Below are 21,370 nucleotides of genomic sequence, written 5' to 3'. Positions count from 1 at the left end.
AGAGCCTTTTTCCCCACATATTCATTCACTTTTGATTGGAGAGAGGAAAGACTGGAGGCAGGTGGACCAAACGGTCTAGCAATCCTCCAGGACAAAAGCAATTGGCCAGAAGCCAATGACTCTCTCTAGTCTCCTTGTCTCTAAGCCAGTCATCCTCACCTTCCCAGCCTCACATTTGGCACACTCATTTGCCCAGATCCACACCTCTAGAAAGAGTAACTGGGAGGATACAGGATGGACCACAGGATGGGTCCTCATCTTTGGTGCCTGTCTATAATGGGAAAATAGGGAGTATGAATATGCAAAATATAAAAAACTCTCCATATAGAAGGTAGAAGAAAAACATTTATTTAGACACCAGAAAGCCAAAACTGTCATAGTGACCAAGAAGTTAATACACATGATAACCACAGGGGCAAAGCCATTTCCAAGCGTCCCCCCTCTCCTCAGTCAGGGACTTCTCACAAGCAAGCATTGACATGGCTGAGCCTTGCTGCCTGTACCTGCCTGACTCCTCTCCCCTGTGACCCTACTGAACTCATTCCCTGCTAGTTCTGCTCTACCTTTCCTGTTCTACTGGTTCAGCAAATCTCCTCCCACCACATGTGACTTAGGCTTCCAGGTGATGTAATGGGCCTATTAATGAATATGAAAGATTTTCCAACTCAAAGGACCATTACACTGGGTTCCAAGATCTTTCATATTCATTACGTAAGTTGTAGGGGCAACTGGTGTCAACAGAACTATCCAACAGTATAACAGGGATCACACAAAATGAGCACATAAAACAGTATCTTAGGGTGGTGTTTGAGCACAAGCACCCCATCATACCCCACCCCTGAACAAATGGGGTCCAAAATCTTGGGGTTAGGGGCAAAGAAAGGTCTCTTCTTCTGTAGCTACTTCCTGCTGTGATTGGTCGTAGAGCTGTCCCTACCCCAAGAGCTCCTGTTTGAGAGATCAGTTCTCTAGCTGGCATCTGGAGTTTGGTTGACTTCAGGTCCAGAGATGACATAGGACTGTCATGGATAGGGGGTGACATCTGGCTTAAGTCATCAGGCTTCTGCAGAAAACAAATTTGCAGAAAACAGATCTGACAAACAAGGTGAATAGACAAAAAGCCAAAAAGAAACAAGGAGACAATCACCAGAAGCAGGGTAGATACAGGGTCAGTCGTGCTTCTGGAGTCCATGAACCCATGATCATAGCCTCATTCACTTTTGTTTACTGTTTTCCAATTTGCAGTCCTGGGGTTATCATTCTAGAAAGCGGTATACCCTCTTTAAGCCGAGCTGGGGCCTGGACATCCCCCCATTCTCCCTGCAGGTGTGATGAACCTGAATGCAATGTTTCAGAAGGATCTGCAGGGGCAGCTTCTACCTCCCTGCTCAGTCTAAAATCAAGCCTCTTTCCTCAATTCCTTTTATATAGTTCATTAGTTGGAATGCCATCTATTCTTCCAAAATCTACCCCTGCTCTCAACAGAGCAGCAAACAACTCTTTTCTTGTCAATCCACTCTGACCCTGAATCCAATGGCTATTCATTCTTCTCTCTAGAGAAAACCTATCTTTTTCATTAATTCTTACCATCCAAGGTACTGATGGGGTGCTTGGGTGCATGTGCTTGGACCCCAATTCTAAAATCCCAATTCTCTTTAAAAATCCCATTTCTCTCTAGCCTCAAAACACTATCTCAGGCAGTCTCCCTCCAGATCAAGGACAGCCTGCCCGGGGAGGAACCATTATCTCCCTTCCTGCCACAGTAGCCAGCTGTACTTATACAATTTATCACTTAGAGCCAGCTGCACACTGACTGAACTGGCTGTGCAGGGGGTCATAATGACATTGACCACTCACTGACCAATCATATGTATCCTATACTTAGATCTATTTGTATTCCCTTTGCATTAATCTTGTCTAACAAGAGATTGATGAGAAAAGCCTGATTTTCCCTGGTCAGCCCTGATCATTGGTTGACTTCGTGACATTTCAGGCCTAAAGCCATACCTCCATGTACCCCTCCATCCCGGGCTATTTCCTGATGAATTTTGGGTAAATACGTGCACAGCAGATATCCAAAATGCATGTTCTTTAAGAACTGACCACTCCTTAACCACTCCCTAATCCAACCCCAAAACGCATAGTATATTTGGCACACATCTTACTATAGAATAATTTTTATAAACTTTATCTATAACTCCTTTAAATTGTTTCCCTAAGAACTTTTGCCTGCTAAAAAGCATAATAAATCTTTACCTTGACCTCAGCAATGCTTGAGCCGAGAATTCTTCTCCAGGTGACCTGCCCCTGGTATCCTAGTCCTTGTGGGGATCTCACACCCCCCCTTCCAGCCCTCATTAGTAAGGGTCTTTGAACAGGGGAATGTAATCCAGAAGCCAGCTTAACCTGTTTTTGATGAGGTTCAGACTCTGGGAACTTCGGTGAGCTCCCCTGGAATCTCCTCACTTAACCTGGCTTTTCATACTCAAATTGAGCTCTCCTAGTATCTCTCCACAGAACCTGGCTTTTCATACTCAAATCTGTGACCATAGTCTATTATCTCTCGATTGACCCACCTGCTTCCCACCCAAAACCCTCCAGAGTCTGCTATCTCCTGATAGCATCCAGCTGTTTCCAGCCTTTGACTCTCCTTGGACTTCTCCTCTAGACCCTTCCTAAACCCCTCCTCCCATCACCCTGGACTACCAGACACCCCTCCCCCAGATCCCTCCTATACTCTTTTCTGTAGTTAAGTCCCACCTTGCCTCCGTGAAGGCGCTCAGATGCAATCCAGCTCAGACTCTGTCCAGCTGAGGTTGTGTCTGGCCCGCTTGTGAATACAAGTGTTACAAATGCTTAGGCTCCTTAAGAGGCAACCTAATTTGGTGAATCTTTAATAAACTTTGTTTTCTTTGTCTTTAAGAAGGCTTGAGTCGAATTCATTCGAGCATGACCTGGACCGTCGGTATTTTGGGGTCTCCCAGCACCCCGGAACCTCATCACCTGCTCATAGTATTTGCTCCTTTCATCCTTCACTGCCCCCTCAGTTTGCCCTTGATGATGCCCAACTACAAGACAGTATGCACCAAAGAGATTAATTATTTGTGCAGATCAGACCCTGGAGGATAAGCAGAGCATCCTATCTTCCAGGTCTGCCAGAGAGAGCTTGGCCAAAGAGGTAAAGGGAAGAGGGGAGCAGTTCTATGGATATGTGGGGGAGGGGTGCTAGGCATAGAACAAAGACAAGACCTCCACAGAACAGAGAGGAATGAGTAAAGAGATCTTCCTTGTGACAGGGATCATGAGGGAAAGGTTAAAAAACACACATAGGAGGGCTGCAACTAGGGAATGGGGTAGTTAGTGATTGTGATGCCAATATGCCATGGATTAATTCAAAGAACAGAGGACTGTGATGTTGTTATTACTCTTTTCAATTTCTTGCCTATTTTTGTAAATAAACAGTCCATAAACTGGGGATTGCCAGCCTCACAGACAATCTTTTTTGTCTATGGAAATGACCTCTTTGGACGTCAAGTCTGTAGACAGAGTGCACTCACCTGGGGTGGGGTGTCTGCAGCTCCCAAGGACCATTCCTTCTGGCTCTGCACTCGCTGATTGGGGCAGGCTTTGGTCTTCTACACACTCAGCTGGGGAGAGAGATGGAGTCCTGGGCAGGAGGCTAGCCTACAGGGATTTACAGGGGGTAAGATCCTGCCCTCAGGATATAGAATGATGCCTAGAGGTAGGGGTCCTGCTTGAAAAAGATGGTCCCACCCTCTCCAATTCCTCTTCTTTTCTATTCCTTTTCCCCAGTCTGATTCATATCACCAAGAGGCAGAGGGGTTTGGAATCCCAGATGAGATAAGAGCAATCAGAGTCTCAACAGCTCCTGAATCAGAGATTTCCCTCTGACTGGCTATGGGACCTGAACAGCAAGAGAGCAGTCAAGCTCTGGAACTTTGCCCCACACCCCCACCTAGATACTGAATAATCCTTTCTATAGTCCTATCAAGGTGGTCACCACCTAGCCCAACCCCTCATTGTATATTACCTAGGAATCACCCAAGGTTGCTTAATCTTCATCCAGGCCCCTTCTCCTTTACACCAGGATCACCACAGGCCATTTGCCACCCCTCAATCCCATCCCTAATTTTCATGCCATCTTTACTCTTTCCCTATAAAAGTCAGCCTTGACCAGACCAAGTGGGCAGATTAAAAAAACAAAACAAAACAATCTCACCCTCCTCTACTGGCAACACAATAAGCCTTGTCTCTGAATGAAAAAAAGACTTGAGGGTCCCGATACCTAGGAGGAAGATCCGGGCCTTCACACTGGCACTTCCAGGTTCACTCAAGCCTTTTACTTTTGTTTCACTCAAGACAGGATTCCTGGGTCCCTGCAGGTAAGGTGTGAATTTTGTTAAAAAGTGACATCATCTTAAATTGGGGTATTGAGGGGGTAGCCCCAGATTTTTGAGAAGTGATTGGGAGTCTGGAAAAGAATTAGCAGTAGGAAATTTGTCCAGGAACCAGGCTGGGGAGGGAGGATTGCTCCACGTTGAGTGGAATAGGTTTAGTGAAGACTTCTCAGATTGTAATTCTTCTCCCAGGGGTGAGGTAAGACCGAGAGGCTCAAGGTTACAATATTTTTAGAGTGGAATAATTCCATATAAGGATATTAAACTGTGTAGTACATTAGGGTCTCAGTGACTGGGTGAAACTTACATAATTTTTTGATGTCTTCATTTCAAAAGGGATTGGTTAGATTTCGCATCTAGAATGTAAGATCATACTCTCAGCCAATGAGGATAATGGTCAGTGGAGGCAGGTGGGTCTTGAGTTAGGGTCTATAAATATCACTGCTTCTCCTTTATCTTCAGTTTTCCTACTCCAAGTGAACTGGTATAGGATTGTCCCGCTTCTTGAGAAGCAAATAAATTAACTTTCTATCATCACTTTGAGAGGCCTCTGAGTAATTAATTAAGTAGGGATCCGAGCCATCCCACACAATGTGGACCAGGAGCTAGACTCACCACAGGATCAGATGAAGAGTATGAGACCCAATGATATGAACAGCCAGCAGGTCTGTGAAGGGCTGGCTCAGACCTACCTGGCACCTGCACCTACAGAAGTGGCCTCCAGAAGGCAGAGATCTCAGGTCCAAGAGAAGACAGTGTGATCTGAGATCTGAGGGAAGAAGGCAGAGGGAGCTCCAGTCCAAGGGTAGAAGACAGAGAGATCTCAGCTCCAGGGAAGAAGTCAGAGCAATCTCAGCAGAAGTTCCAGTTTTGAGCCTGCCTACTCTGGGAGGCTCCTCCCAGCCTGGTGTTCCTTCCTTTCAGATGAGGGAGAACAAAGCTTACCATCAGGAAAAGACACAGAAGTCAAGGCTTCTGTATCCCAAACATCCAGAATAAATATTCAACGGGCTCAGGCCATGGAAGAGCTCAAAAAGTATTTTGAAAATCAAGTTAGAGAGGTGGAGGAAAAACTGGGAAGAGAAATGAGAGAGATGCAAAAAAAGCATGAAAAGCAGGTCAACACCTTGCTAAAGGAGACTCAAAAAAATGCTGAAGAAAATAACACCTTGAAAAATAGGCTAACTCAATTGGCAAAAGAGGTTCAAAAAGCCAATGAGGGGAAGAATGCTTTCAAAAGCAGAATTAGCCAAATGGAAAAGGAGGTTCAAAAAGCTCACTGAAGAAAACAGTTCTTTCAAAATTAGAATGGAACAGATGGAGGCTAATGACTTTATGAGAAACCAAGAAATCACAAAACAAAACCAAAAGAATGACAAAATGGAAGATAATGTGAAATATCTCATTGGAAAAACAACTGACCTGGAAAATAGATCCAGGAGAGACAATTTAAAAATTATGGGACTATCTGAAAGGTATGATCAAAAAAAGAGCCTAGACATCATCTTTCATGAAATTATCAAGGAAAACTGCCCTGAGATTCTAGAACCAGAGGGCAAAATAAATATTCAAGGAATCCACAGATCACCGCCTGAAAGAGATCCAAAAAGAGAAACTCCTAGGAACATTGTGGCCAAATTCCAGAGTTCCCAGGTCAAGGAGAAAATATTGCAAGCAGCTACAAAGAAACAATTCAAATATTGTGGAAATACAATCAGGATAACACAAGATCTAGAAGCTTCTACATTAAGGGATCAAAGGGCGTGGAATAGGATATTCCAGAAGTCAAAGGAACTAGGACTAAAACCAAGAATCACCTACACAGCAAAACTGACTATAACACTTCAGGGGGAAAAATGGGCTTTCAATGAAATTGGGGACTTTCAAGTATTCTTGATGAAAAAACCAGAGCTGAAAAAAAAATTTGACTTTCAAACACAAGAATGAAGAGAAGCATGTAAAGGTAAACAGGAAAGAGAAATCATAAGGGACTTACTAAAGTTGAACTGTTTACATTCCTACATGGAAAGACCATATTTGTAACTCTTGAAACTTTTCAGTATGTGGGTAGTTGGTGGGATTACACACACACACACACGCACACACATGTACACACAGAGACAAAAAGCACAGAGTGAATTGAATAGGATGGGATCATATCTTAAAAAAATGAAATTAAGGGGTGAGAGAGAAATATATTGGGAGAAAAAGGGAGAAATAGAGTGGGGCAAATTATCTCATAAAAGAGGCAAGTAAAAGACTTTTCAGTGGAGGGAAAAAGGGGGGAGGTGGGAGAAAAAACATGAAGTTTACTCTCATCACATTCCACTAAAGGAAGGAATAAAATGCACACTCATTTTGGTACGAAAACATATCTTACAATACAGGAAAGTGGAGGAGAAGTGGATAAGCAGGGTGGGGGGGATGATAGAAGGGAGGGCAATGGGAGGAGGGAGCAATTTGAAGTCAACACTTAGGGAGGGACAGGATCAAAAGAGAGAATAGAAGCAATGGGGGGCAGGATAGGATGGAGGGAAATATAGTTAGTCTTACAGAACACGACTGTTATGGAAGTCATTTGCAAAACTACACAGATATGGCCTATATTGAATTGCTTGCCTTCCCAAAGGGAATGGGTGGGAAGGGAGGGATGAAGAGAAGTTGCAACTCAAAGTTTTAGGAACAACTGCTGAGTACTGTTCTTGCTACTAGGAAATAAGAAATACAGGCAATGGGTATAGAAAGTTATCTGACCCTACAGGACAAAAGAGAAGATAGGGACAAGGGAAGGGAGGGATGATAGAAGAGAAGGCAGATTAGTGATAGGGGTAATTAGAATGCTCGGTGTTTTGGGGTGGGGGAGGGGACAAATGGGGAGAAAATTTGGAACCCAAAATTTTGTGAAAATGAATGTTAAAAGTCAAATAAATAAATGTAAAAAAAAGAAACAGTAAAACATATATATATACACATATATATGTATATATATATATATATATATATATATATATATATATATATATATATATATATATACAGAGACACATGTACACACATATATAACTATAATCCTTTCCCTCCATTGCAAGAAAGTAAACTAACTAATCTCTATACTACTTCTCCAGGTAAAAAGAAAAGTCTTCACATTTAAATGGACAGAATAATTTGAAAATGCTGTTATCTAAAGAACATCACACATAATCACATCAGATCATAAACACCTGTGATACTGGCAGACCCAGCATTCTTCTTACATTCTTAAGTAAGGTCATGGGTTCAGAATGACTGAATGACCTGACCAATATCCCTGCAGCTGAGACTAGACCTCAATCCATGCAAGTGGGCATGTTCCATCTAAAGAAGTAGATAGCCTTTCTCCATTGTACTTACTATTGCTTGGTTGTTTTTAAGAAACAATGATTTCTACGTTTGACTTTTCTCTCCCTCTCTTTGGGTCATCCTTTTTCTTTGAGACACAAAAATATTGAAATTAGCGCAATTCATAACCCTAAAATGGGGCTTGAAGTTCAAGGGAGAAGAGTCAATAAATGTGTCAAACTTCACTGTTGCCTTATTTTATGAAATTGCCATGGCAACTTGAGCCATTTGAACAACCACCAACTTGATCAGTCAGCAGTCATCAACATTGGGCCAAAGCCTCCACAAGTAGGAAGTTTAAGACTCACTGAAGGCTTAGATGATAGTGTGCCTTTATTATCAATAAAATATTTTTAAATTAAAACATATTTTTTAAAAGAAAATAGTATTATGCATGTAATAGACAACAGTATATTGTGAACATAACTTTTATAGACACTGAAGAAACAGAAATTCTGATGACTCACTTGATTGCAATATTCACTTTACTATGGAGCTTTGTAATTGACCCTGTAACATCTCTGAAGTATATCTGAAATTTTTCTCATTCTTGTTTTCATTTTGATTTTTTCCCTAATTCTGCTCTCCTTCTACCATTACCAGCTTCACTTCTTGAGGTCCCTCATATGTCATTCTATCCCATTGCACTAGATGTCTTTCCACTCCCAAACACTCTCCTTTCTCTGGATGAGCTGAGACCAAGGTTTCTGATCTCTTGCTTCTTGTCAACCATCTCCATGTTTCTATGCCAGATTGAGAGCTCTTGACACCAAGGATTGGCTTTTCCCTTCCTAAAACTTAGTGAGTTGCCTAGAAAACTGGAGGTACTTAATACATGTTCATTGACTGACTGACACCAGGCCAGAGCTTCTACCTCAATCCCTGTATTCTGGTCTCTGTCTTATTAGGCAAATTCAGATTCTTGCCTCAGCCCTGTCTCTTTCTCTTTCTTGCACCTTATTTCCTAGTAGAATGACTTTTAATTATTTCTAACCCTGATGGGACCTAACCTGACCTGTAGCAGAAGATTGCAGAGACTTCTTTTGTGGCTCCTGAAGCATCTCCTACTATGGGACATCAGGGAATTCCTACTTCCCTGTTCCCCAAGTGGAAAGTGCCTGTCAACTCAATGAATCTGGTCTTGAATTGATTTCAAGTAATGAAACAGCCTTTACTAGTACTTAGATGCTACTGAAAAGAGAGAAAATCATAAAACCAGACAGCTTGGGTCCACTACAAATGAAGGCATGTAATTTCAGAGTGGAATTCCCTGTGGCAAGGATATCATTTGCCATCTCCCTAACTTACTCTCTTGTGGTAGCTAGGTGGTGCAGTGAATAGAGTACTGCTTAGGAAGACTCAAGTTCAAATCCAACCTCAGACACTTAATAGCTTTGTGACCCTGGGCAAGTCACTTGGACCTCTTGCCCTAGATTTCCTCACCTGTAAAATGAGCCTGAAAAGGAAATGGCAAATCACTCCAATGGATTTGCCGAGGAAACCCAAATGGGATGATGAAAAGTCAGAAAGGACTGAAAACCACATGACTGACTCCCTACCTCATTCACCACAGCAATTTTTCCAATTATTTTCATTCTTTCCCAACTCTTCCTTATTGATTGCTCCCACTTTCCACCCCCCACTCTTCTCAGTAGAGAAATGTGCCTTCTATTTTTTTCTTTGAAATAATTGGATACTTATCAAGAACTATCTTATGCTCCTCATCTGTCATACATTAAGTGGTATTATTTTTTCCTTTTTGATATCACCAACAGAGGACATGGTCTTCGTTCTGCTAGTTAAGCAAACTCCTTTCCATGTGTAAATCATCCCACTTCAGGACATCATCTTCCTCAGTATGGTGCCCTTCCAGCATTCTCTTTTTTCACCACTTTCCCATCTCTCCCACACTGATCCCTTCCCTACTGACACAAGTGCCAGGGTCACTTCGTCCATTCGATCCAAGAGATATTTTCCAAGATCTTTTTTCCATTTCTTGGCTGAAAAGTTGGAGATGTCCAGTTACAACTGGTGTCTCCAATTCTTTTCCTCTGCTTTCTCTGCAATTCTCAGCAGCCTAGCTCCCAATTTCATCGTTCAGCTGAAACTCCTCTCTCCAAAACTACCAAAAATTTAAAAGTTGCTAAATCCGCTTGCCTTTTTTTCATCCTCATCCTTCTTGCCTGTAGCTTTTGACAGTCAATCAATATCCCTCTGTCTATCTCCCCCCTCGCTGTTTTACTGACACTCCTCTTATTGTTCCCCAAATAGAGTCCATTCTATTTCCCCCAATCCTCCATCTTCCTCCTTTCAGAATTTTCTCCAAGGCATCCTCCCAAAAGGGCAGACTCACAAATGAGATGTCATACATGTCTCACTGACTCTCAAACACACACTCCTGACCCCCATATTCAATCTGCTACAAATTCCTATGACTCATCTCAGGTAGCATCTCTCCCATACACCCCCTTCTCTGCCAACACTGCCACTGTCTTGTTTCAGGCCTCAAATACCTCCCATCTGAGGCAATGCAAGAACCTTCTACTTGCTCCAGCTACCTCAAATCTCTCCCCACTCCAGTCATTCCTCCACACACTTATCAAAGATTGTCTTCCTAAACTTCTTGATTGATCAGGTCACCGTGTCCTCAACATCCTCCTGTGGCTCCCCAGGAAAAGGATCAAATAAAAATCATCTCTAAGGCTATTAATCACCTACCCTTTTTTTTTACCTACCCCTCTCCTACTCTTCTAATTTCCTTTCACCCACCAAACATGCTATTATCCGGTGGTATAGGCCTCTGTTCTGTCCCATCAACATACAGGACACTCCACCTCTTGAGTGAGATTTCCATGCCAGCTGCCATGAAGCCCCATCTAGAGCCCACCTCCACAATAAAGTCTTTCCAGTCCTTTTTCACTGTAATGCCTTCACTCTCTCAGTGAGTACCAATTTGTCATTTGCATAGTAAGTTTCTATATTGCTGGGGACATGTACCCTGCTCAACCAGTCTGTGAACTCTAGAAGAGCAGGGGATGTTCCTTGTATCTCTTTATATCCATGGTGCTCAGCAGAGGGTTTGACCCATAGCAGAAACTTATTAAATGTTCACTGACTTGAAAAAAGCCTAAGAAAGGGTCCATATTGGAAAGCCTAACCCCCTTTTTCCCTTTCAAGGAAGATCCATGACCCCAAATTCAAAACAATGAATTTTTAAAAAATCATATATTTATCAGTAGAAGAGAGCTTAATGACCACGGTGTCCAACTTCCTTATTTTACAGAAGAGAATACCGAGAGTCAGTGGGGTTAAGTGATTTGTCCACGGACCCACTGCCAAAAGTGCCTGAAAAAGAATTTTAAATCAAGAGTTCCTGCCTCCATGCCTAGCACTTACCTTGCCACAAGAATCATAGCTCTCATATAACTGCTTTTACCTCACTCACCTGGACAGCAGTTCCTCAGATTTTCTTGTTCCAGATTCCATGGTGATTCCCTTTCCTTAATATAAGAAATCAATTATTCTCTGGGAATTGGAAGCCCTGAGCATGAGAAAACAGGGATGAGCATGGAGAAAAATTTATAAGTTAGTTCTCTTTAGGGAAAAGAGTGTACATACGAAGTTACTCCATTTTGAGAATCACTCCATGATGTTCAGAATATCTGGCTTATTTTTCCATTAATGGTCATAATGCAAGTAACCAATAGAGAATGTGCCAGATCTGCCTTGAGCTCAGGCAAATCAGTCTTTGATATATCAGCTTTGGTTCTGTCTCCTACTCAACTCCTCACTCCCTGAAACCCATAAAAATTTTGTTACTGTTCGTTCAGGGATTCATTGCCTCTTCTGGTGAGATTCTCCTATTGGGGAACACAATGAACCATATTTAGTCAAATTCTGTTTCTTGGTGAGTCTGCTATTCCTGCCATTGATGGGGGCATGAGTTCAAGGAGCACAGGATGGTTCCCAGATTTCTTTAAGCTTGGTTTCCATAGCATTTATATTGGGAAACATTGGGCAGAGGTGTGGGAGAAGATCATGGAGCCAATTTGGAATCAGAAAATTGGATCTTGTTGCATCTTCTTCATAGGAGTATGGTCTCATTGCATAGTTTCCATTATCTAGAAATTAGAGGCAGCCTGTTATACAGTGGAGAGAACCCTGGGCCTGGAGTAAGGAATATCAGGGTTTAAATCTAGCCTCAGACCATTTTCTAGCTGTGTACCTCTGGAAAATTCACTTAATCTGTTTCCTTCAGTTATGTCAAATGGAGATAATAATATCCCCTAATAACATAATATTTAAAGAAAACACTTAGAACAGCACCTGTTGGAAATCAGTTGAATACAAAGGCTTATCCCCTTCTTTCCTTTCTCACTATCTGTACTGGAATGTGAAGAGAATGTAAGGGAGATTAAGGACAAATGTATCATACTAGGCACAGCTAGGAACTATGAGGTATAAATTGTTGCTTCTCAAATAGAAGGATATCCTAAATACTTGGCACTTCCCAAAGAGGAATGAGATGCAAAGAAAAGTCAGCTGAACAGTTTTCAGAGTCCTGGAAGGCAAAATTCCTGACCAAGGAAAGGTTAGATATTTGGGATTAGTTCTATGTCTGAGATGCTTCAACACTGATCTGATCTTTGACTTCAAGAAACCTAGAATTGGCAAGAGACAGCTTCAGAAGCAACAAGGAAACTGTCATGCTATCTTCACATAATAAATATACTGAACTTTTATAGGAAAACCAGGCAGCAGGAGGACCCTGTCTCTTGGACATTGGAGATCAGCATATTTTTCCTTCTAGTAATTAACAAATGCTCCAAAACCAGCACACTGAGGGAAAATGATATGCCCTTTGAAAGTAGACTGAAATTGGCCAGGAAAAATGTCCTTACCCAAAAAGAGTAGATTGTGGGTATTCTCCAGCATGACCTCCTTGTAAAACTCCTTCTGAGGATGGTCTAAGAGGTCCCATTCCTCTGGGGTGAAGTCCACAGACACATGCTGGAATGTCACCAGCTCCTAAACCATCGAGAGTTCCAAGATTTTGACATGAAAAAGACTCCAGAATTCAGGCAGTCTAACCCTCATCAAGTGAGAAGAGAAAACTGAAGCACAAAAAGAGGACTGACCTAGAAGTCTTATCCTAGTTTAGTGAGAATCAACATTTAAAACCATAGTCATTAAGAGCTTAATGAAAAATTGAGAAAAGTATTTGATATGAACAGTTGGAATAAAGTTGAGGAATGTCTTACTATGTAATCTGTCTCTCTGTGGAATCCGTGACAAAGTATGTTTTATTTGTGAGATAGAAGGGTCTCTGGAGGACAAAGAAAGACAATGTGAAATTTCTTCCATATCAGAAGTGATAAAAGCAAGGTTGTGAGAAGTGCAAGTACAATGTATTCTGGGGGACTGGGGTGGGTGCAGAATGTTTGATTATAGAAAACAGAGGAAAGAAAAAGAAAAGATCTACTTAATTTCCTGAAAGCCTGAAACACAATCTTGTCTAGATAAAACATGAAAAGGATTCATAAGCCATACCAATTACAATCTGGAGTGAACTGAAAGATATTAAACTTTCCAGCCAAGTGAAGGGGAGTTATATATTGTTACACTTAGGGCTTGATGTATGGCTATGATGGATCATGGTCAAAACATCTTATGCTTTCACTTTATGATGCTTTCATTTGTCAATAACATATATTTCCTTATGAAAATGTTTAGTTACATAATTGGTCATTTTTGTTGTTCTTTGTGCTCAAAGCAGACCAAAATGACATCACTATGTCAGGGTGGAAGTACAATATTTCTGACCATGGATGATCAGGCATTACTACAGGATAGAAGGCTCTACCACAGGTTGTGAAGAAATAGTCCATGTGAACATTTAGTGGAGAGATGGCTCTGAATTTGCACATCTCACTACTCTTTTGAACTACTGCAATTCTGTTTAGCTAGCACAGCACAGTATGGCAAGTTCTTTGATGTGGGCAGGCCACCCTGCATCGTCTTTTGCCAGTGTCTCCCATGTCTCACAATTGATTACAAAATTCTTCGCAGAGACCTTAAGAACGTCCTTGTGTCACTTCTTCCGACAACCTTGGGAGTGCCTTTTTTGCTTGTGTTCTCTGTGAAATAGTCTTTTAAGAAAATATACTTTTGGCATTTGAACCACATGACCAGTCCATCAGAGTTGTGCTCTCTGCAGCAGAAGGTGAATGCATGGCAATCTAACTTGAGAAACAACCTCAGTGTCCAGTACCTTATCTTGCCAGGGGACCTTCACACTTTTCATAAGACAATTCAAATGGAAGTGATTCAGTTTCCTGGCATGGTGCTGGTATACTGTTCAGCTTTCACAGACATGCAACAATGAGGTCAGCACAATAGCTCTGTACACCTTCAGTTTGGTATGCAGCCCAAAACCTCTCTTCTCTCACACTTTCCTTGGGAACCTCTCAAACACTAAGCTATGTCTGGCAGGGCAGGTATCTAGTGTTAAAATGAGTTATCTGAAATAGAAAATAATCTGAGGTACAAAATTCGCTAGGGAACAATGATTTAATTGTAAGAGTTGACAGGTTATCTTTAAGTAAGGTGTACTAATTTCTCAGCAATTTGTGACAAAGATGTGATTTACAGAGCTTATTTTTACAACAGAAGAGGAATCCAGTTGGACAAGGCAGGTCATCTGACTACTTATTCCTGCCAGGTTTTCTTGATCCAGAATCATTCTGTCTCTCTCAACTTGCCTGTCAATGTGACAATACCCCAGAAGTTCCTGCTGAATTTTGCAACCAAAAGTATTATTTTAAAGGAGTCTATAATTTGAAGAAAGACTGGAAAAGAGGAACTTGTGCTTTGTACTGAACACTCATGCCCCATGTTCCAGCTGCCAGAAAGGCAAGCCTAAATTTAGAAGATTACACTACTCCATGTAGAGTTAATGTCTTGCTGGAGAAAATGTAAAAAGGAGCTTATCCACTAAACTGAACAAAGGAACTTAGGCTTTTGTCAACCTCTTTACTCTAGCAGCCAGAAAGGGGAATTTAGCCTTAGAAAACAGTTGGATAATGCCATGATTATTTTAGTCCCATGAAGATATTTGTCTTATTATAAAGTATCTGCTACTAAATGATAAAGTCTTATCAATCTATATTAAATCTATAGAAAATGCAGTCTTACAAAAATATCTATATTAATTTGGCTTAGCTGTTAGGGTTAGCTTTTCCCAAATAAGGGAATTTAATCCTACAATGAACCTAAAAATAAATCAAAGTAATTAAATACTAACCGACTTAAAGGTTATTTGTTTCCACAACCTCATCACCTCTGTGTCGTTACTGGAAAGTGTGCTGTCTACAACAGATATGCTGGAAGTAGGAACACAGAAGGCCATGCTTGTGAGCTTCCCATTCAGCTCAGGTATGAGCTAGCAGTGGAAGCAGGGATAATGTTTTGGGCAGCACCACTCCCATCATGCCACAGCTTACGAGAGGGGCCATCTACTGTCTTCTGGGTAGCAGTAATGGATTGTAGCCATGAGTCATTCCACAATGCCAAAGTTGTCATGAATGACCTTGGCCAAGGGGGTCAAGCAGTTGGTAGTGCAGGAAGCATTACTAACAATCTTAAGGGAATTATCATATTTCTCATGGTTCACTCCCAACACGAACATTGGGGCATCAGCAGAAGGGTCAGAGATGATGACCCTCTTGGCTGCACCCTTCAAGTGAGCACCAGCCTTTTCCATGGTGGTAAAGACTCCAGTGGACTCTACAACATACTCGGCTCCAGCATCTCCCCATTTGATATTGGTGGGATCCCTCTTCTGGAAGATGGTAATGGCTTTTCCATTGATCACCAGCTTCCCATTCTCAGCCTTGACTGTGCCCTTGAACTTGTCATGAGTAGAGTCATATTGAAACATACAAAACATGTAGCTGAGGTCAATGAAGGGGTCTTTGATGGCCATGATGTCTACCCCACCTGAGGTGAATGCAGCCCTGGTCAGCAGGCACCCAGTACAGCCAAATCCTTTGACTCCAGCCTTCACCATCTTGTTTCTGGGATGCAACTGAAGTAGCAGATTCTGGCACCTGAGCTTGGGAGAAAAGCTGAAAGCCTATTTTCTTTATTTTTTAAACATTTTTTGAAAATATATTTTGTTTTCCCACCAATTACATATTAATTTAATTAGATGCTTGTTGTTTTATAAAATTTTGATTATATTCCTCCTTCCTTCTATTCCCTCCTCCCTAATTTAGGTAGTAAGGAATAAGGTATAGGTTATCCTTGGGCAATAATGTAAAACATTTCTGTATTAATTATTTTGTGTAGAGAGACATGGAGAAAAGAACATAAGAAACATGGTAAAAAATAGCATGCTCCAGTCTCTATGCAAACAATATCAGTTCTTTCTCTGGAGGCAGAGAGTATGGTTTGTCATTAGTCCTTTTTGATTTTCTTGGATCCATGTATAGCTAAATCACTCACAGTTCTTCATTGAACAATATTGTTGTTGTTGTTGCTGTATTTAATGTTCTCCTGGTTCTCTTAACTTCATTTTGCATCAGTTCAACTCTTTCCAGGTTTTTCTGAAATCGTCCTCCTTATCATTTCTTACAGCACAATAACATTTTCTAACAATCACGTACTACAGATTGTTTAGACATTCTCCAATTGATGGGCAACTCTTCAATATCCCATTCCTAGCCTCTATAAAGAGAGCTGCTATAAAAAATATTTTCATACACATAGATCCTTTCATCGTTATTTTGCTGTCTTTGGGCTATAAACCTAAAAGTGGTATTGTTGGATGAAAGGTTATGCACACTTTTATAGCCCTTTGGGCATAATTCCAAATTGCTCTCCAAAATGATTGGATCAGTTTGTCATTCCACAAACAGTGAATTAGACTCCCAGCTTTTCCACATCCCCTCCAACCTCCATCAATTTCCTTTTTTATCATATTAGTCAATCTGGTGGGTATGAGTTGGTGCCTCAGAGTTGTTTTAATTTGCATTTCTCTAACCAATACTGATTTAGAGCATTTTTCATATTATTATAAATAAAAACTCCACTTTATATACTTAGACCACTCATCAGTTTTGTGTGTGTGTGTGTGTGTTTGTGTGTGTGTTCATCTTTCATTGCTGAAGAAGACCATGCCATCAGAGAAAGGATGACATGACTTGCACTTGACTTTGTTTTGAGTTAGGGAGAGCTATGCAGGTCACCAACCTCACTTCTCCTCCAGAGTCATCTGAATCCAGTGACCAAATATTCATCAGGATGACTGGAGATGACCCAGTATGAGGCAATTGGGGGTAAGTGATTTGCTCAAGGTCACACAATTAGTGAGTGTCAAGTGTCTGAGGTGAGATTTGAACTCAGGTCTCCTGACTTCTGCACTGGTGTTCCATCCACTGCACTGCCTAGGTGCCCCATTTATCAATTGAGAATGGACTTGTATCTTTATAAATTACACTCAGTCCTGTATATACTTAAGAAATGATGCCTTTATCAGAGATGCTTGTTGGAAAAAAAATTCCCCAATTCTCTGCTTTCCTTGTAATTGTGGTTGCAATGGTTTTGTTTGTGCTAAAAGTTTTAAATTTTATATGATCAAAATTATGGATTTTACATTTTATATTGTTCTCTATCACTTGTTTGGTTATCAATTCTTTCCTTATCCATAGATAGGACAAATAAATTATCCTTTACATGTGAATCATGTACCCATTTTGACCATATTTGGTATACAGTGTGAGATATTGGTACCTAGTTTCAGCTACAGTGTTTTCCAGTTTTCTCAGAAGCTTTTGTGAAATAATGAATTTTTGTTCCAAAAGTCTGGATCTTTGGTTTTATCATATTCCTGATTACTAGGATCATTTACTATAAGGTAAATCATACTTAATCTATTCCAATGATCCATCACTTTATTTCTTAGCCATTACCATGTTGTTTTCATAACTATGACTTTATAATACAGTTTGAGATCTGGTATGATTAGAACACCTTCCTTCATCTTTTTTATATATTCCCTTGATATCCTTGACTTTCCAGAAAACTTGTATTTTCTTGGTGTTATTTTCCAGCCAAAATTGACACAAGCATCAGATAATTGGTTCATATGCTGCTACTTAGTTACACAGAAGTAAGAGTAATTGTGGAGGGTTCCTTCACACATTAAAATATGCAAAATTTAATTAATATAGGTTGTATTTCACTTAATTCATGACAAAGATATTAAATTTCCTCAAGAGAAACAAAGGATCCAAACATATCTCGAGAACTTTGGAAGCTTGGGAGGACAAAACTCAAGAGAATGGACCATATACAGAAGTTGGCCAGATCTGAAAATGACTTGATATTGGAAGAAGCTACCAATATTTCCAGTCTGCTACATGCACAATGTGTGTTTGGCCAATGTTCTTGGAATTTGATGGTCTTCCATTTCCATCATTGGGATATGATTCAATTTATCAGATATTGTGATATTTGGTAACAGTTATCAATAATATGCACAAAATTGTCCTTTATTTTTTCATCATTGAGATCTCTTCTTTAAAACACTGGAATCATGGTCTATTTGTTAACACCTCATTTTCAACTTCTTTTATTCTATGATTTTACTTTGGAACAATTTAGGTATTTATTGATCTTTGAGAATCTCAAGAGTTTATAATTCTTATTTTTCATTGGGGTCTCAAGACACTGTTCTTCATTATATAGTATTCATCAAATGCGCTTTGATTGTAGTAAGGCATTCCTCTTATTGAATAATAACTGATATCTGATTCCCTAACTCATACCCAACAGAAAGCTCTTTCCTTTGCAAGCCTCCCACATCCATCTCTCACCACCACAGGATGGGTTATGAACTTGAAACCTCCATTTAAAGAGAAAGCTCATTTCAGAAATCTCATTTGTCACCTGGCTCAATATCTTTGGGACTTCTCTGAGCCCCGGACCTGGGGTACCTCCTCTTCACTCAAACCCACTTTCTTCATTGTGTGTGAGTGTCATCTTCCTCAGTTAGACTGCCAGGTCTTTGAGGCAAGAAAGTTCTAAAAGCCATCAAGAGAAAGAATTTCAAATAGGAAACTGAATGGAAAGCACAGAAAAATATACAAGATTATTCCAAACCCACTAGAAATGAGGAGGAAATAGAAGAATGTGTTCTAGAGATCAGTGAAGCTCAGGAGGCAGCTCAGGAAGATTTATCCTTCTAATATGATCTTAGTGGTGTCATACAAAAAGTGGATGTTCCATGACAAAATAGAGTCAAATGTTTTTAGAAAGAAAGTCAGAACTGAATACATTATTTGTTTCTTTGCACTCCAAGGAATTTTTGCAAAAATTAACCATGGACTAAGGCAGAAAAATACTTCAACAAGTGTAAAAAGGTAGAAATTATCAATGTCTCCTTTCATCCCATAATAAAATAAGAATGAAAATTGGTTCAAAGTCAACAAAAAATTCAAACTCAAAAGGAGACTTAATGATATTTACACATTTAATATTATCATAATGATATTATGGAGGCAGTTGGGGCGGGGGAGGTGTAGAGTGAACATAATGTTTGACCTGGAGTCAGGACAATCTGAGTTCAAAGTCAGCTGCAGACCCTTACTAGTTGTTTAATCCTATTCAGGTCTTTTAACTCTGTTTGCCTCAGTTTCCTCATCTGAAAAATGAGCTGGAGAAAGAAAGAAAAAAAACTTTCCAATATCTTTGTCAACAAAATCCCAAAATGAGGTCACAAAGAGTTGGACATGACTGATCAACCTCAATAGTAATAACAACAAAATTATGAAGGGGATATTTTACAGGGCTGAAGAAAATAACAAAATTCACTTGGAAAAATAAAAGACCTACAATAATACCAAGAGCAATGATGAAAGGAAGTCAGGATACAGGAGGAAGAGACATCAAACAATAGTATACAGCATTAGTGATCAAAACCATGTGGTATTGGAAAAATAGAGAGAGAGAGAAAGGAAACAGATTAAACAAGGGAGATTCAGAATCTTTAGAACTCAGTGACTTCTCATTTGATGAAGTAGAAAAAAGACTGATTAAGGTTATACTCCTTATCTGGTTTAAAAAATGCTGAGAAAAGTGGAAAGCCATCAGGAAGAAAATTAGGATTGCACCAAAATTTTACACAATACTCTACAATCCATTCCACACAGATGTTATTGCTCTTGGTCAGTTGCTTCAGTCATGTCTCATCCTCCATAACTCCATTTGGTATTTTCTTGGGAAAGAAATTATCAAAGAAAGCAGAACTGATTTCCTAAGTCACAGGGTAAAACAGAAATGGAAAGAATCCACCAATTGCCTCCTAAAGAAGATCCAAAATGAAAACATCCAGGAATATTGCAGCCAAATTCGAGAGTTCCCAGTTCAAGGAGAAAAGAGTACAAGCAGGGAGAAAAAAAACAATTCAAATGTCATGGAGCCACAGTCAAGCTAATACAAAAGTGCGTAGCTTTGACATTAAAAAATCAGAGGGTATGGAATATGATATTCAGCAAGACCAAGGAACTAGGATTACAACCAAGCATCATATACCTAGAAAAGCTGAGTGTAATCTTGTAGGGGAGAAAAATAGACATTCAATAGATAGAGGAGAATCAAGTATTCCTAAGGAAAAGACCAGAGCCAAACAAAAATCTGATCTTAAAATACAATATACAAGAGAAATATCAAAAGGCAAACAGGAAGGAGAAATCATAAGAAATTAAATAAGGTTAAATTGTTTATATTCCTACACTGGAAGATGATATCTATACCTTTTAAGACCATTATGACTATCAGAACAATTAAAAGGAGTATACATTGCCAGGCCTAGAGGCCTGAGGGCTACCCGAGTCTTCTTACCTTACCTCTCGCAGGTCTTCGGCTGGCCAAACCGGATAATCGTATGAGAAAAGAGACCTCCCAGAGTCGAACAAGGGTTAAGCTTTATTCAGGGTCCCGGTTACAAGTGCAGGGGAATTCTTCCTTAGGAGTGAGCGAGGAATCTCCCAAGGAGGCAAAGATCTTACAATAAGAGATTGGAAACAGAAGTAGAAGTGGGGAGAGAGGGGGAGGGGAGAAGAGAGGAAAAGCGGAGCCTTCTGTCCTCTAAAGGCCCCTCCCTCGCTAAGCGAGCCTTCAGGCTTTCCTGACCTAATTAAGCTCTCCCGGCCGTGTAGTTTGCACCTGAATACCGTGCCTGTTAGATAACAATAGGTGTGCCCAGATCTGGGACAGCCTCGAGAGCGGGGATGCTCCTCCCATCACGTATCTCACGGGAAGAGGCGGAAATACACGAGATAGCTCGGTCTCACTCCTCGATTCCCTGGTGATTTATGGGGGGCCTCATGAGAACTCCAAGGTTTAGAAGTTCCCACCTTTACCCGCCCGAGACTGTCCACATGGAATTGAGCTTCCAACCCCAGCACACATTGACAGGATACAATAACTATGACGGGATGACATTTAAGAAAATAAAATTAAGGAGTGAGAAAGAGAATTGCACTCCCAGAAGAAGGAAGGGAATGGGAGAA

General features: G+C 40.5%; 1 long non-coding RNA gene and 1 pseudogene across 2 annotated transcripts; both read right to left on the bottom strand.

Annotated features, from left to right (window-relative positions):
* Positions 1–325: 325 nt before the first annotated feature.
* LOC140522160 (uncharacterized) lies at positions 326–4,391 on the bottom strand. Of its 2 annotated transcripts, XR_011973235.1 has the most exons (3): positions 4,307–4,391; positions 3,558–3,684; positions 326–1,063 (listed from the first exon to the last, which is right to left on the bottom strand). It is a non-coding gene; the product is annotated as an uncharacterized lncRNA (long non-coding RNA). The 2 variants fall into 2 exon arrangements; XR_011973234.1 differs by lacking the exons at positions 3,558–3,684; positions 4,307–4,391 and adding an exon at positions 2,257–2,539.
* Positions 4,392–11,630: 7,239 nt separating this feature from the next.
* Positions 11,631–15,864, bottom strand: LOC140520101 (glyceraldehyde-3-phosphate dehydrogenase pseudogene; annotated as a pseudogene).
* Between the last annotated feature and the right edge of the window lie 5,506 nt (positions 15,865–21,370).

This window comes from Notamacropus eugenii, chromosome 1 (assembly GCF_028372415.1).
Source record: "Notamacropus eugenii isolate mMacEug1 chromosome 1, mMacEug1.pri_v2, whole genome shotgun sequence".
Lineage (NCBI taxonomy): Eukaryota > Metazoa > Chordata > Mammalia > Diprotodontia > Macropodidae > Notamacropus > Notamacropus eugenii.
Note: the sequence above shows the minus strand (reverse complement) of the source record. Positions and strands in the feature narration are given on the sequence as shown.